This window comes from Pipra filicauda, unplaced genomic scaffold (assembly GCF_003945595.2).
Source record: "Pipra filicauda isolate LSUMZ 115617 unplaced genomic scaffold, ASM394559v2 scaffold147_size4022426_pilon, whole genome shotgun sequence".
Taxonomy (NCBI): domain Eukaryota; kingdom Metazoa; phylum Chordata; class Aves; order Passeriformes; family Pipridae; genus Pipra; species Pipra filicauda.
The window spans coordinates 1,827,717-1,841,377 of NW_024103962.1; the positions used below are offsets into that span (position 1 = coordinate 1,827,717).

The 13,661-nt window shown below is 39.8% G+C and overlaps 1 long non-coding RNA gene across 1 annotated transcript; it reads left to right on the forward strand.

Moving 5' to 3' along the window:
• The first annotated feature begins 229 nt into the window (after positions 1 to 229).
• Positions 230 to 12,279, forward strand: LOC113994823. Its single transcript, XR_005562597.1, has 3 exons — positions 230 to 277; positions 11,045 to 11,235; positions 12,100 to 12,279. It is a non-coding gene; the product is annotated as an uncharacterized LOC113994823 (long non-coding RNA).
• Positions 12,280 to 13,661: the final 1,382 nt, after the last annotated feature.

The following is a 13,661-nucleotide window of genomic DNA, read 5'->3' on the forward strand; positions in this document are numbered from 1 at the left end:
GGTTGCCCAAGGAAGTGGTGGAGTCACCATCCCTGGAAGTGTTCAAAAACTCATGTGGAACTGGCACTAGGTGATGTGGTTTAGTGGTGAACAAGGTAGTGCTAGGCTGATGGTTGAACTCGATGATCTTAGACCTTAATGATTCTATGATTCTATATAAGGAGTGATGATGAAACAAAACCAGCATTCCAGCTTTCCTTTTGGAGACACTATAAGGTCTAAACAAGAGGAAGATTCTGAAGGGAGACCTCATTGTGGTCTTCAGCATCCTCACAAGGTGAAGTAAAGGGACAAGTACCAACACCTTCAGTCTCATGACCAGTGACAGGACTCAAGGAAAGGTCATGAAGTTGTGTCAGGGGAGGTTTAGGTTGGATATTAGGAAAAGGTTTTTCACCCAAAGGGTAGCTGGGTGCTGGAACAGGCTCCCCAGGAAAGTAGTCACAGCTCCAAGCCTGTCTGAGTTCAAGAAGCATTTGGACAATGCTCTCAGGCACATGGTGTGACTCTTTGGGTGTCCTCCACAGGGCCAGGAGTTGGAATCGATGATCCTTGTGGGTCCCTTCCCTCTCAGTAGATTCTGTGATTATTTAAGTTCCATGAACCTAATAAAAAACTAATTTATTTTGGTGTGTAGACTTTCCAAATACTATCCCAGAACAAGGACAAGTCAGCATGGAGCTATTTCCAAATTACTTAACTAAGTCATTGCACAGTGCTTTTCTTCTTGCGTACTTAATTACTGGATCCAGAGCAGCCTGGGACAAAAGCCACCAATACATGGAGTAACATGGAATTGTAGCTACTTCTCTTGGGTGTGAGTTTAACTCTCTCCTTTAGATGTTCAATGGATGGGAAATAACTAGTAGCAATATGTTTTACTTAGGTGAACAGTGAGCACAAAGGCCTTGGTCTTTAGATACACACTTCAGTGAGCTGCAAACATGTAGCCTAGCATATCCATTACCTTAGATGAGTCAGGAAGGAGATGTTTGCCAGTGTTGGAAAGGAAACAGTGTCCTGTTCATGGCCATTTCAAGCACTGAGATGCTCATACACAAACACATGTGCATACAGTGATGATAGGGAGTTCAAAACTTCACTTATGTGTTACCAAAAGATAACACATTAACGAATAGTAAAATACACTACCCCATCAGTATGGAGATGTTAAAAACTAGAAGTGAATGAGAAAGATGATGTCTTAGAAGTACATTCCAGAGTTTTAAATACATATTTTATGAACGCTAGAAAAGCTGAGACCTAAACATTTTCCTTGTTGTTACTAAGAGATGGGAATTGGGCTGTGCACAGCCAAATAAATAAATAATAAACAACTACCTTTTCGTTGCAGTTCCTGACAAAATGGATTGCTACTCTTATGTGTTCTGATAAATCTGGTGCAGTGCCTCTAATGAGTCATTGGTATTAGCTCCACATTCAGAGAGTATCCACACTGTCTACACCAGGGGACCGATCCTGCAATAGCACTGCACATCTGTGAAGTGCAACGTGCCTTCCATTAGCATGGTTTTAATTGGCAGTTGAAAGCACACAATTCCTCACAGAACCAGACCCAAACAAGTGTTCATAATATAAAACATGGGAAAGCAATTTGACTCCAAAACATTTGTATGAATTGCTAAGTAATCTATTACAGCAAAAAACATAGAACATTAGCACATGTTGGGAGGAACAAGCCAAGTGCACTGTACCTTTTAAATCAAAGCGATAGGTTCCTGAGGAATGGTGTACACATGCAACAAAACTCATCACTTAAACTGTCATCTCCCCAGACATATGGCTATCCATGGATTACATGGTTCAGGCCGTAACTCGTTAAACAGTGTTTTTTTGTTTTTTTTTTGTGTGATTATATTTTAGAATACTGAACATATTAAGCCACCGGAGTGAAGTTGTAATACGGTAAGGGTAAAAAGGTTGAGAGAAAGTATAGTGTTCATAAACTGCTGACTGGCAGTATGGGTAGACCAGTCCATTTTTCTGTGGTTGCTGCTATTGCCACTTCTAAGCATCGCCCAGGAATCAAAGTAGTGTTGGTCTAACAGTAGACATATGTCCAGGACTTTCTTGATGGGATAGTGTCGTTTCCCCATCCCTGGTTCAGTCATGAGCCTGAGGAAGAAATGCTCCAACATTTCTGGAGCGATGGTCACGTCGTTGATGAGGAGTTCATACTTTCATTAGCTGCTCTTTCTCTCCTTTTCTACTCCCTATTTAAAAGCTTGATACTGTATTCAGTGTATTGGAATTGTTCTTGTACAAGCACTCAGGGGAGAAAATGTCAGGGTACATAACGGAAGAATATATACTGTCAGCTTTAAAAACACTGAAAATTATGAGTTGAGCCCAAAAAATCAGTGAGATCAGTGTGGAAACTGCAAGGGCTTTTGTCAGTATATTAATAATATATTTGAGTTCATTGCATTTGATACCTTATTTTTGACATTTTAAAATTACTTTTTTAGACAACTCCTCTCCCCATGCCTCCCACAAATGCTCAGCTCAGCATATTTTTCTGTGTTGTAACATGCATGAGCTCAGAACAAGACGTGTGCTAGTGAGGGACAAAGGTTATTGTTACAGTAAATCTTAACCCAAGCAGGCTGCTCAAGCATGCACATCATCACAACAGCCTCTTCTTTCTATCCGTGGTTCCTGCAGTGTCGTTGCTGGTGACCAGACATCTGTTCCCCACAATTCTCCCTGGCAGCTACTGAGTTTGCTAGGATGCTGGGAAGTGGGATTTCAAAGCACAGATAAAAAGACAGATTCCTGTCTGCTTCAGCAGTTGGGCACATGTTTAGAAGAGCTCCCAAAGAAGATAAGAGAAGCAGGGTTATTGCAGATATGCTTATGTTGCAAGAGATCATTCTAACTGTCTGCCCTTAAGATATTTCATGTTTGTGCTCCATACGCTTGTTTAATGGCACAGCACCTGGTGCAGCCTATGGATTATGCAAATGGATATAGTACTACACTTGAAATGAAAGCAAATGTTCTCATGTAATACCATGATTCCAGTATCTGGAATGATAGTCAGTATCATAAGCCTCCAAATAAAACTGACAGTAGGAAACAAAGCAATACAGGTGGGGATCGATCTTCATCAATATTCAGTCAGGGACAGCACAAAACCGTCAGGACTACACTGTGACGGCTAGGAGTGCAGCAATAGTGTGCTGCTGTCCCCAGGGATACATGCAAAGGGGATATTTCTCTGAGGTGCCACTGGCATGTGCTGTCCTTTTCCTTTTCTGTAAGGGTGGTCCTTTAAAATAAACATATACTGGTAGTTCTTGACCTTTCTAGGGTCAACCATGATGGTCAGAGGTTGGGAGAGGGCCGAGCCTACATCCATTCCCTGACCTTCTTGAACATCTGCTGTTAGAAGTCCTCTCCCAGCAATCAAGGTCCAAGGCCTGTTTTAAAACACACAGTGTAATAAGGAGATCTCCTAATTTTTCTTACTTCTGCAGTCTTTCAATACAAGTCACAACCAAGTCCAAAGAGCTATCTTATTAGAAAGTCGGACTTACTACTGATATTCCTTCTACTTTAAAAGTTTAATTCAAATAGCCCTCTGCAAAAAGCAAGTTTTCTCCCCTCAGTGTAAGAGTGATACAATGTGCTCCAGAACAAATTTCCCAAAATTAAACATATGCGAAGACTCAAGCATATGACTTCTGCATAATCCTGTACATCAGCATGTCCTGATAAGCCAAACTGTGATCTCAGGTTTTAAACCCATTCATTTTAAAGACTAAACATTTGATTCCTTCTCACTGAGTTCTGTGAAGAGATAACTGACATCAGTTTTCTTTGCATCTTTGCAGTTGTTGCGACCTCATTATTCTTTGGATTATCTTGGCAGTTATTCATTTTCTAGGTTTAGTTGGTGCCATCTTGTCTGTAGAGTTGTACAGTTGAAAGCACAACACAAAGAAAGGTCACAGAATAAAAGCAAGTCAGCCTCCATCTTCTAGCATTTGTAGGACTCCTTTTATTTCACAGTTGTTCATTTTCTACTTGCTTTTGTTTCTTGGCAATTGCATGATTTCATCCTGCCCATGCAGCTCATGTGAATGTCCTGTGAATACTAGAAAAGTTCCCCTTTCTTCCTTCATGTTGCCTGTTTTTACTATTTCTACTGGAGTTCTGTAATTGGGGTGAGGTAACACACCCTCATGACTCAAAACAACTAATCTTCAAAAGCACAATAACCAAGAAGCCTAGCATACATTGGCTTGTCGCTATAAGCTGATATTCAGCAATGAACTATGAGAGGACTTAAATAAAAGATTTTGTCCTCCTTCCCCCCACCCTGTCTCCCTTTAGAAAATAAATGTCTGATTCATGCAAAAATAATGTATGAACCATTTGCACTGCATTAAAAAAAATCTGCTTGTTATTCTGAGACAATTCTGCCTTCTTCTGCCTGGAATCACACTGCTCTGCTTCAGATAACTTAGGGGTGAGCCAAAAATATATGGCGGTATTTGCCAAAATGTAGAAGCTAAAATTACACAAATGTCAGGATAAAAATGGGAAAATGCAGTTTCTAATAGGCTTTAGAGCAACTGCAAGAGCAGGAGCAACATTCCTACAACAACTGCTTCCCAGTGGCCAGTATCATTTCTATACATGCAGTAATTGTCATTAAATGTTATGCTATCACTTGCCAGCAGTGTCTGCAGAGCGGTATCAGCGTGACCGCAGCATTCCACTGCACTTAAAATAGAAATTAGCAGCGGTAGGATCATCCTTATGGTCTAAGGGTGGGTAACAATTACTGGGCATTGCAAGGTCATGCAATGTGAGATGGCTTCTTTGTTCCACGTCCACTCTAACAGGGAAGAGGTAGCTGCACTTGGGCTGTCTCAGGGATTTGCACCCCTGCTTCTCCTTTCCTAACTCTGTGGCCTGTCAGACGGAAACTGTACTGCTTAGTCAGCAGTATTTGTGAAGCACCTTTTTCTGAGGAGATTCAAGGATCTCCAGAAATACGAAGTATTAGTAATGCAAACTACTGAGTAGACTTACTCGACCTTCTCTTGTTTTTTGCATTTAATTTCCAGCTGAGTTCAGTGGGTTTTCCACATATGATTAAGGTTAAACAGGCTTAAAGGCCATTTCTGAATTGAGATGCTTTCTAAATTAGGAGCCCCATTAATTGTTCATCTTGCAGAATGGAATTTATCTGGCGTATTTTAAATCACTTTCCAGGAATAAGTTAAATTCTGATTACATGCATTCCCAACTTCCATAAAACTCTTTCAGCACAGACTGCTTTCTTCTTTCTAAATCCACATTGGATTCATGAGTTCTTATTTCATTTCACTCCTCTTCATATATTTTTAAGCCTCTGAGGTCAAAGTTCACTTCTGAAGTCAAATGGGTGAAATGCTGTTGATTTTCTGGCAGTTCTGAAAGTGACAATTTTCTCTATCACATAAATTACCATATTTCCTGTTATTCATTTTATGATACTGGTATTTCACTCACACAATTTTTTCTGTACCCATAAAATTTTCCAGCTGGGATATAATTTTCTAATCCTTCTATAAGCCCATGTATTTTGTTTCACCTCTTAAAGAAATTTAATATTGTCAATCTGCAGTATTCTCTCTTGGAGACAGATGATCTAAAGTTTACTTCTCAGTAAAGAAATCATTGGCATACAACCCACTTGTGCACACATAACACCTGAGAATGAAGAAGGTGCTACAGTTTAAGTTATTTTCATATGAAATCATCGTCATCCATGTGAACTTCTCGCGGTTGAATATAGAGCCTTTTTTTCCATACAAAAGAGGAGAGTGTGGGTATCCCCAGAGCTCTTCCGCAGGGCTAGGAACAGAAGCCAGTCATGGTTTCACTGAGTCAAAAAAAAAAAAAAGAACAAAAAACACAAAAGCAAAAAGTCAAGAATTTTATTTTCTGACAGCTGAGAAAGTACAAAGTTTGTGGTTTTTTTCTGTTTTTTCCCAGTGAAGCAGTGAAGTATATACAGTCAGAGGCCATGCAAGAACAAAACCAGAGGTATCATGTGGATGAAGTTAAATGCTGATAATAACTCATGTGATGCTATTTTACTGTGGACAGATCAAAATGAGAATCATTTCTCTTTGTTAGGTCTCACAGCTTTATAATACAGGCTTTATTCTTCCATGAAACAACTTTGCAGTTCAATTTGTTCTGCGTATGGTAAGAGTTTATCTGAAATTTGAATATTTTTTTTCCACTAACAACAGATTTCTGGATGAATTTATCTTTCTTTCTGATTCCTTAGAAAATACTAGCTATTTCGTCACTCATCCTCAAGACCTTTTTGTTCCTAAGAAATGTTTGTTTTGAAAAGTCCCTTAGTGGTGGTAAATTTATTAGCCTGATGTTATAAAACTATTTGAGAGTACCCAGCTAACAATTATCCAAACATGTTCTTTGTCAAGGCTACAGCTCACTCAAACCACTGAGGCAATGAAGAGGGAAAGCAGGAAGAGTCAGGACTAGGGATGAAATGTGTTCTTGAAAGGGTTGCCTACCTCCAGTGCTTCCTGGCATATTATAATAGGGAGCTGTGATCTAAGTGCTGAATGCCACTGCAGTGATACATTTGCATCTCACCAAACTATATTAGCTATATATGGTGCCCTTCGCTTTGAGACTTCACCCAAAGATTTCAGAAACCTTGGGCCAGGTTTTTTTCCTCAGAGGAGATACTTCACACTATATTTACTGTACTAATTTTAGTGGAAGAATTTCCAACTTTTCCAGGAGTAAGAGAAGAGGATTACATCTCAGCTTGCTCCTCAAATATTTTTGCTTGATGGACTGTGGAGATACTCAAGACTGCTTTAATTGAATTATCTCAGATATAGAGGTAATGTAGCCAGAATAATATGCAGTATGGTACAGGCTAAGTTGTGTTTGCAAGAAGCAAGAGTTATTATTTTTTTTTTTAGTATTTGGTATGTAGCACTGTGGAACATTTTGCAATGCCAGTTAAATGGAGCAGTTTAAGATTGTACTACTAAATGTTTTGCTCACTTAGAATCATGAAAATGTGTTCCAGCTTTTAGCAGCTTTTCTAAAGACAACAGTGTTCAAAACAAAAAGGTAGTAAAATATTGAGTTTCAGGAGATTGAAAATCCCCTTCAAATTCAAGTCTCTGTTGATAAACAATTTTAACAAAATTAAGGGGGAGTGGAATTTTGAACAATCCAAAATATTTAATTCTGGATTTTTTCAAACTAATTTTATCTATTTATTCATTTATTTACATTTTAAGAATCTGATAATTCATTGGAACACTTGATTTCAAACTACATAAAGTATTTCCAAAGGACCAAAAATACATTTCTTTTTCTTATTTTTGTGTGGGCCTCACACATCATCAAAATCCATCATCAATAACAATGAATTGCTCTCACGGAGATGCCCAGCTCAACCCAAAGCCTTTCTCACCTGAAGCAGCTCTTTGAAGCCAAACAAAGATGCAGAGGGATTTTATTGGAGAGTAGAGTGTAGAGATTCTGTAAGAGGAAGGTCAGTAAAAGCAGGACAATGAGGGTATTTCACCAGGTGAATATCACAGAATCAAAAATAGTCTCAGTTGGAAGGGACCCACAAGGATCATCAACTCCAATTCTTAAGTGAATGGACCATACACAGGATTGAACCCATGACCTTGGCGTTATTACCACCAGGTTTTAACCAAATATGAGGAGCATCACGCTGCTCTCACTAATTCCATAGGGCAAGTACATGGTACTGGAGATAAAAAATAAATAACAATAGACACTGCTCTCTTAAACTGCTCAGAAGAGTCACTGAGCCAATTCAGCTGTGAAATGAAAAAAGCCTTCTGAACCTGCAGCAAAGCAGCTAAATTCAGGAAATCTTCCCAAATTCTATTCTTTATGGCAGGACTGTAGAATATACATTTTTTCCTCTGAAGCATTAAATTGTTTTCTGAAGAATATCGTTAACAGAAGGAAATCATCTGTTGAATGACTTATAACAAAGCAGTATTTGGCATGTGCAGTATTCTCAAAGACATGTAGACTTTTCATTGTAGTCAGAATATTAATATATGAAATTGTAATAATGATTTATTAATTAACTGAGACTGTCATCACAATTTTCTATAGCTAATTTAAATGGCAACCACACTGGAGTCTGTTTTGTCTCATGTTCTCCCTTTCAGTAAAATCAAGCAGAGACACTTTGTTGGCCATCTGAGATACTTTTATCTTTGCCTTCAAGGACCCTGGGGGAATGGAAACAGGGAAAGAATATGCAAAGAGGATTTTTACCTCATCACTTTGATTCTTTCCTCCAAGCCCTGCATTTTTCCCCCCTCCCTTTTCCTGTTCAATAAGATATCAAGAAAGAAAGTAAGCAAGGGGGGTTGAAGGGGAGAAAGAGAGTGGAAGGAGCACTGATTTAAATATTTTCCAGTGTCTACACTAAAGAAAAAATTAATTATCTTTTAAACTTTTCTGAGCCATGGTTAGAGAAGTATTTTTCAAACTATAAAATGAAGAAAGTGACTCAGGTTTTCATGTATTTACAGCAATTTTCATGTAAATACAGCAATGTATTTACAATTACTCCAATCAGTAATTAAAACAGGGGAAGAAAGGACTTTCAGTACACAGGGAAGCAGTGCCCCTAAAGACACACAACTGTATAGCAAAAAATATTTGCAGAAACAGATGTTAAGTCAATTAATTCAATTTCCTCCAAAATACTTACCATGCTTACCAAGGCAGAAGACAAGGAGAGAGATTATCATGTCACAGTTCTTACCTAAAATATATTCTTAAAATTTTCACTGTTCCTTGGAAACCCCATAGTGACTCTTCCTCTTAGGTAGTTACTGAAGATATACGGAGGCACTGAATGCTGAATTATCAAATGGGATCTACTAAAAGCTGGTCTATCTTAAAACAACTGGATAGTCTTCATTTAAGTCCAAGTTCTCCTTTAATTTAACTCTGACAGGTTTAGCAGAGAACTAGAGACTGAAGCAGATAGATGAGTAGATGAGTGGGATGAATAGGGAAAACACACATATACTCATGGGTGCATCCATGGGCTCCTGCCTTCAAAGAAGACAGCAGCTGGGGTCTTGGAGCTTGTTTTCAGTGCTTCATCTAACCAAGGAGCAGAAAAGGCAAATACTCATTTTGGAAGAAGGTGCCCAGTGTATTTTTCCTCACAACATTCAAAACTATGCTTACTTATGATTAAAGTGAGGAACTCCATGAAGCAAACAAGATAACTGAAGGCATTTTTAAATACATATATAGTTACTTTGCATTAATGAAATATCCTGATGAATCAGGGAAGGAACGGCACTGCACCATTCCGTCTTTCCCCTGATAGGAGCTCTTAGGATCGGCTCCTTTTCTGTTACATGGTCTAATAAGCACAGTCGTAGATGGTTAAAGCATCCCACAGATTTGTACTTTGTCCATAACCTCTTCCCACATTGTAACAATTTGTTACTTGAGTGTAAATCTGATACTTTTGGCTTGAAAACAAAGTGTTAGGCAATCTGCAAACATGAGCTCATTACTTCAGGCAAGGTGAAAAGGGTCTCTGATGTGGTATACTCATTGTTGGCCTCCAGATATTAGTCAAAACTCTGAAAGGAAACCAGTTTTTAACATGGTTTCTATTTTCCTTTTTGTTAGCCTTTTTTCTATATCTGACTCTCTCACACTTTGGTATGTAGCCACTCTTTTCTCTCTCTTTGTGTGTGTGTGTCTGTGCCTGTATGTTATGATCCAGGCTTCTAGCATGTATTATCAAGCAGCTGTGTCTTGTAGGGAGTCATTGGCAAATTTGAGTGAGGATAGGTTTTATTTCACCATTTCCCATACTCTACCCTTGTCTTTCCCTAGCTTGAGTAGTCTTCTCTAGAGCAAACATTTACAGAGACTGTGGAAAAAACCCAAATAGATGGAAGTGGGAAGGAGACGGGCAGTACTGAACATCCTATATGTGTATGTAGGCAGGTTGAGAGTGCAGGGCACTCTTAGTCCTTGTGGCTGTTGAGTGCAGTTCTTGATGTAATGGGAAGACAACCCACAGTCCTTTTGTTTTTCAGACTTTCCCTTTGGCAGGCACAAAATCTTAGCTCTTCATTATATTTCAGTCTGTGCAGCTCCTGCTCTCTGTATGGCTCTGACCAGTTAGCACAAAGCTCATGGGGTGTGTGTTTGCCACTGGCAGGAAAGAGCTGCTGTTTCAGTGCCTCATTTTTGCACTGCACATTTTAGCTTAGAAATGGTGTTGTTATTCACCACCAACCTTTTTCATGAAAAGGATGACAAATTCACCAAAGCTAAAATTCATACCAGCTGCAAGAAAAAAACACTTCCTGAACACAAAAATTTTGGTGAAACGAGGTTAAATTCTCCTCAGATGATCTACTAGCACTCAAGTGGGTTTTTACATATCAGACAGTGCAAAGTGCAATATATTTTGAGGACTGGAACACTTTGCCCAGACAAGTTGTAGATGCTCCACCCCTGGCAGTGTTCAAGGCCAGGCTGGATGGGACATTGAGAAATCTGGTCTGGTGGAAGATGTCCCTGCCCATGGCAATGGTGTTGGAACCAGATGGTGTCTTCTAACACAAATCATTCTATGATTTATTCTATGATTTTATGTTCCATCTCCAACAACAACCAGTACAAGCTTTCTTAAATCCTCCTAAGGATACACACAGAGGCACAATATTCAGGTATCCAAATATAACTTCTGAATTTCATCAAAATCCTACAGCAAAGAAATTTCTTCTTTATTCATAGTTTCGTCTGTCTCTCAGTTCTGGTTTGGTTTTGTTGTTATTGTTATTGGTTTGGTTTTTTTTAAATCAAACAAACAAGCAAGCAAAAAAAAGAAACTTTGACATGAACTGTGAGTGCACAATCATTTATTTATTTTATTTTTTTAAATTTAACTCATCAATTTCTTTTTCCCTCTCTTGTACTTTTTCCCTATCAGGTCTGCAAACTGAAAACACCGGAGGATTTTTTTTTTCCTCAATATAACTGGGAAAAAAAAGTCCAAAGTCATTATTGGAATCCTGTGAAACAGGACTACACCCTCTCTGCAGACATGTTACACTCAGGTTCTTTGGCACTGGATCCCAGGCTTATCAGGTAGCGAGGACAGCCAGAACCAGCCAGCCTTAGGTAAACCAGTTAGACATCTTTTTGACTGACCTTCAAGTTCTTCAAGCTCAGAATGAAGTCATCATTCTGGCAAACTGGGAGAGAGAGGACCCTAGTGTCAAAAATGCTCAACTCTTACTATGATTGGAAATGTCTGAGACAAGACATGCATGAGACATGACTTCTAACTGGTTAACTGAAAGTCAGTGAACTTGGATCAGAAGCTAGCAGTAGACACCCTTATACATTAATCATTTTCCAGCACCTTGAAGCACAATAGCATGTCACTAACAGCACACATGCCCTGTATTTAGAATACTAAAAATAGGAAACACCTGTGGTAACTCTGCGGGACTTGGCTCCTGTATGTGGACTGCTGCAATAAAGAGCATTGCAACAGTATAGTGGTTCCCTTTAAAGCCTGTGGGTTCCAAAGGTCTGCTATCTCTCTCTGAGTGTCTCCTGCTTAAAAGTGTGTGGTCCTTGGAAGGATAAGAATGGTAGGATAAAAGAGGGAGGACAGAAGCTGTACAGCTACCATTAAAGGACTATTTAAAAAATGGCCTCAGTGAAGGATATGATGAACTGGAGTTTTTTCAACTCCAAGTACAGCTTCAAGAAGAAGAGTGTGGAGACTCTGTACCCATGCAAGTAGGAAATGGGCCAAGATATCAGGCTGGAAACAGAGGTCCTTTCTGTCAGGCTCAGGTTCCAGACTGGGAATGGCATGGAATCCTGTTAAGAACTGGGGAAACAAAAAGAGAAACAGTATTTAAATGAAGCCCTAAACCTGGCAAAAAGACTGCAAATTACAGAAAGGAATCACCAAAGAAATGGCCTTTCTTTTCTTCGGGGAGACCTTTATGAAAGCTCGTTGTTTTACAGCTGCTGTATCTACAGAGGAGCTGAAGGATGGTCGCAGTGCAGCACCACACCACAAGATGGCAAGAACCAGAAGCTGACCTCAAACCAGAATTCAGATAGGACAATGAAATTATACTAAAATTTGAGATTCCAAAATACCAAACATGTAATTTTAATGAAACTGGGAGTTTCTTCAGAAGATTTTTAAGTTTTTTCTTTGCTCTTTGGTCTGTTGTTCTTCAGATCAAATCTCACCCTAACGCCACCTCACCTCACAGAAGTGACAAATACCCTCTGCAGTACAATCCCCTCTGTGTCCTCCTAATGATCTGTTAGTTTGTTTCGACAAACACAGGGAAAATCTTTTCTCTGTCACTATTTGTCATCTTAGTTTCTTTCACCTCCGCTTTTCCTCTTTTTTTTTTTTTTAATTTTATGCCATACTATTTCTAGCTGTCACCTGAACTATAAATTTAATAAATTCTCATCTTTTTAAAGAGCTTTCTCAAGTCCCTGAGCATATTTACTCGCTGTGTCCCAACATTTTCTTTTTTCTCTCCAATACCAAGTGAAAGACTGCTGCTTTAGGAGATGCTGAGTCCAAGTTAAGAGCAATCAGTTGTTGCCAGATTGTTATCTAAGCTATGAAAGCTCCAGGAACACTATAAAAAGTCACAGATCCAGTCGTGGTTTCAGTTTAGACCTTTGGGTACAAATGTCTACATTGCAAATACAGCAAGCCCACATCGCATTAAGATTCTTGATTCTTGCCTCAATACAGCAGTTGCATTAGATCATCTCTCGCAGTCTTCTTCCAGTGGTACAGTTCTCTGGTAATTAGTGACTGTGTTGATAGATTCAACACAGAGGCCAACCACCACAGAGGAGCTGCTCTCCTCCCCAGGGGTTGGATTGTGGCTGAAATGAATTGACAGGCCAGTGTTAGACAGTTTGCACAGTTTATGTGTTCTACAAATAAACAAAGACAGGAGATACTCTGCAGCCAGCAGGTTTTGCCAGCTCCACATTTACATGCAAAATACTGCTCTTAATGAGGTTGGATTCTATGACCTCCCGAGGTGTTTTCCAGCCTCATTTATCCTACAAGCCTATGAAAATTACATTAAAATTACATTAATAAAAACAGGGATTCCGTGGAAAGTTTTCATTTCATTCAAACTACTTGATTTCCTCTTAATAGCCTCACCGGGGAATTTCTGAAAACGTTGAGAGCGAAACTCTCCCCACCTCTGCTTCGGCAGGTGACGAATGCCGGCGAAATAATCCTCGAGCAGGAGCGGTCCTACAGCTCTCGCCGTGCCTGACTTCGCAACCCTGAGCTCATGCTGAGCGGTGCTTGCTCCTCAGGGCCGTTCTGCCGGACCCAGCGCCGTTCCAGGGTACGCTGCCCACGCTGTGGGTCGGGCCCGTGAGCACGGGGTGTCAGGGCCGAGGAATCTGTCACTCGCCACACGCGGGCCACGCTACGGCCCGTCCCGAGCCCAAAACAAACACGGTTCGTGCACTTTAGACATCTCGCCCCCTTTGTGAGCATCTAGCGACTGCAGCCTTTATTTGTGCGC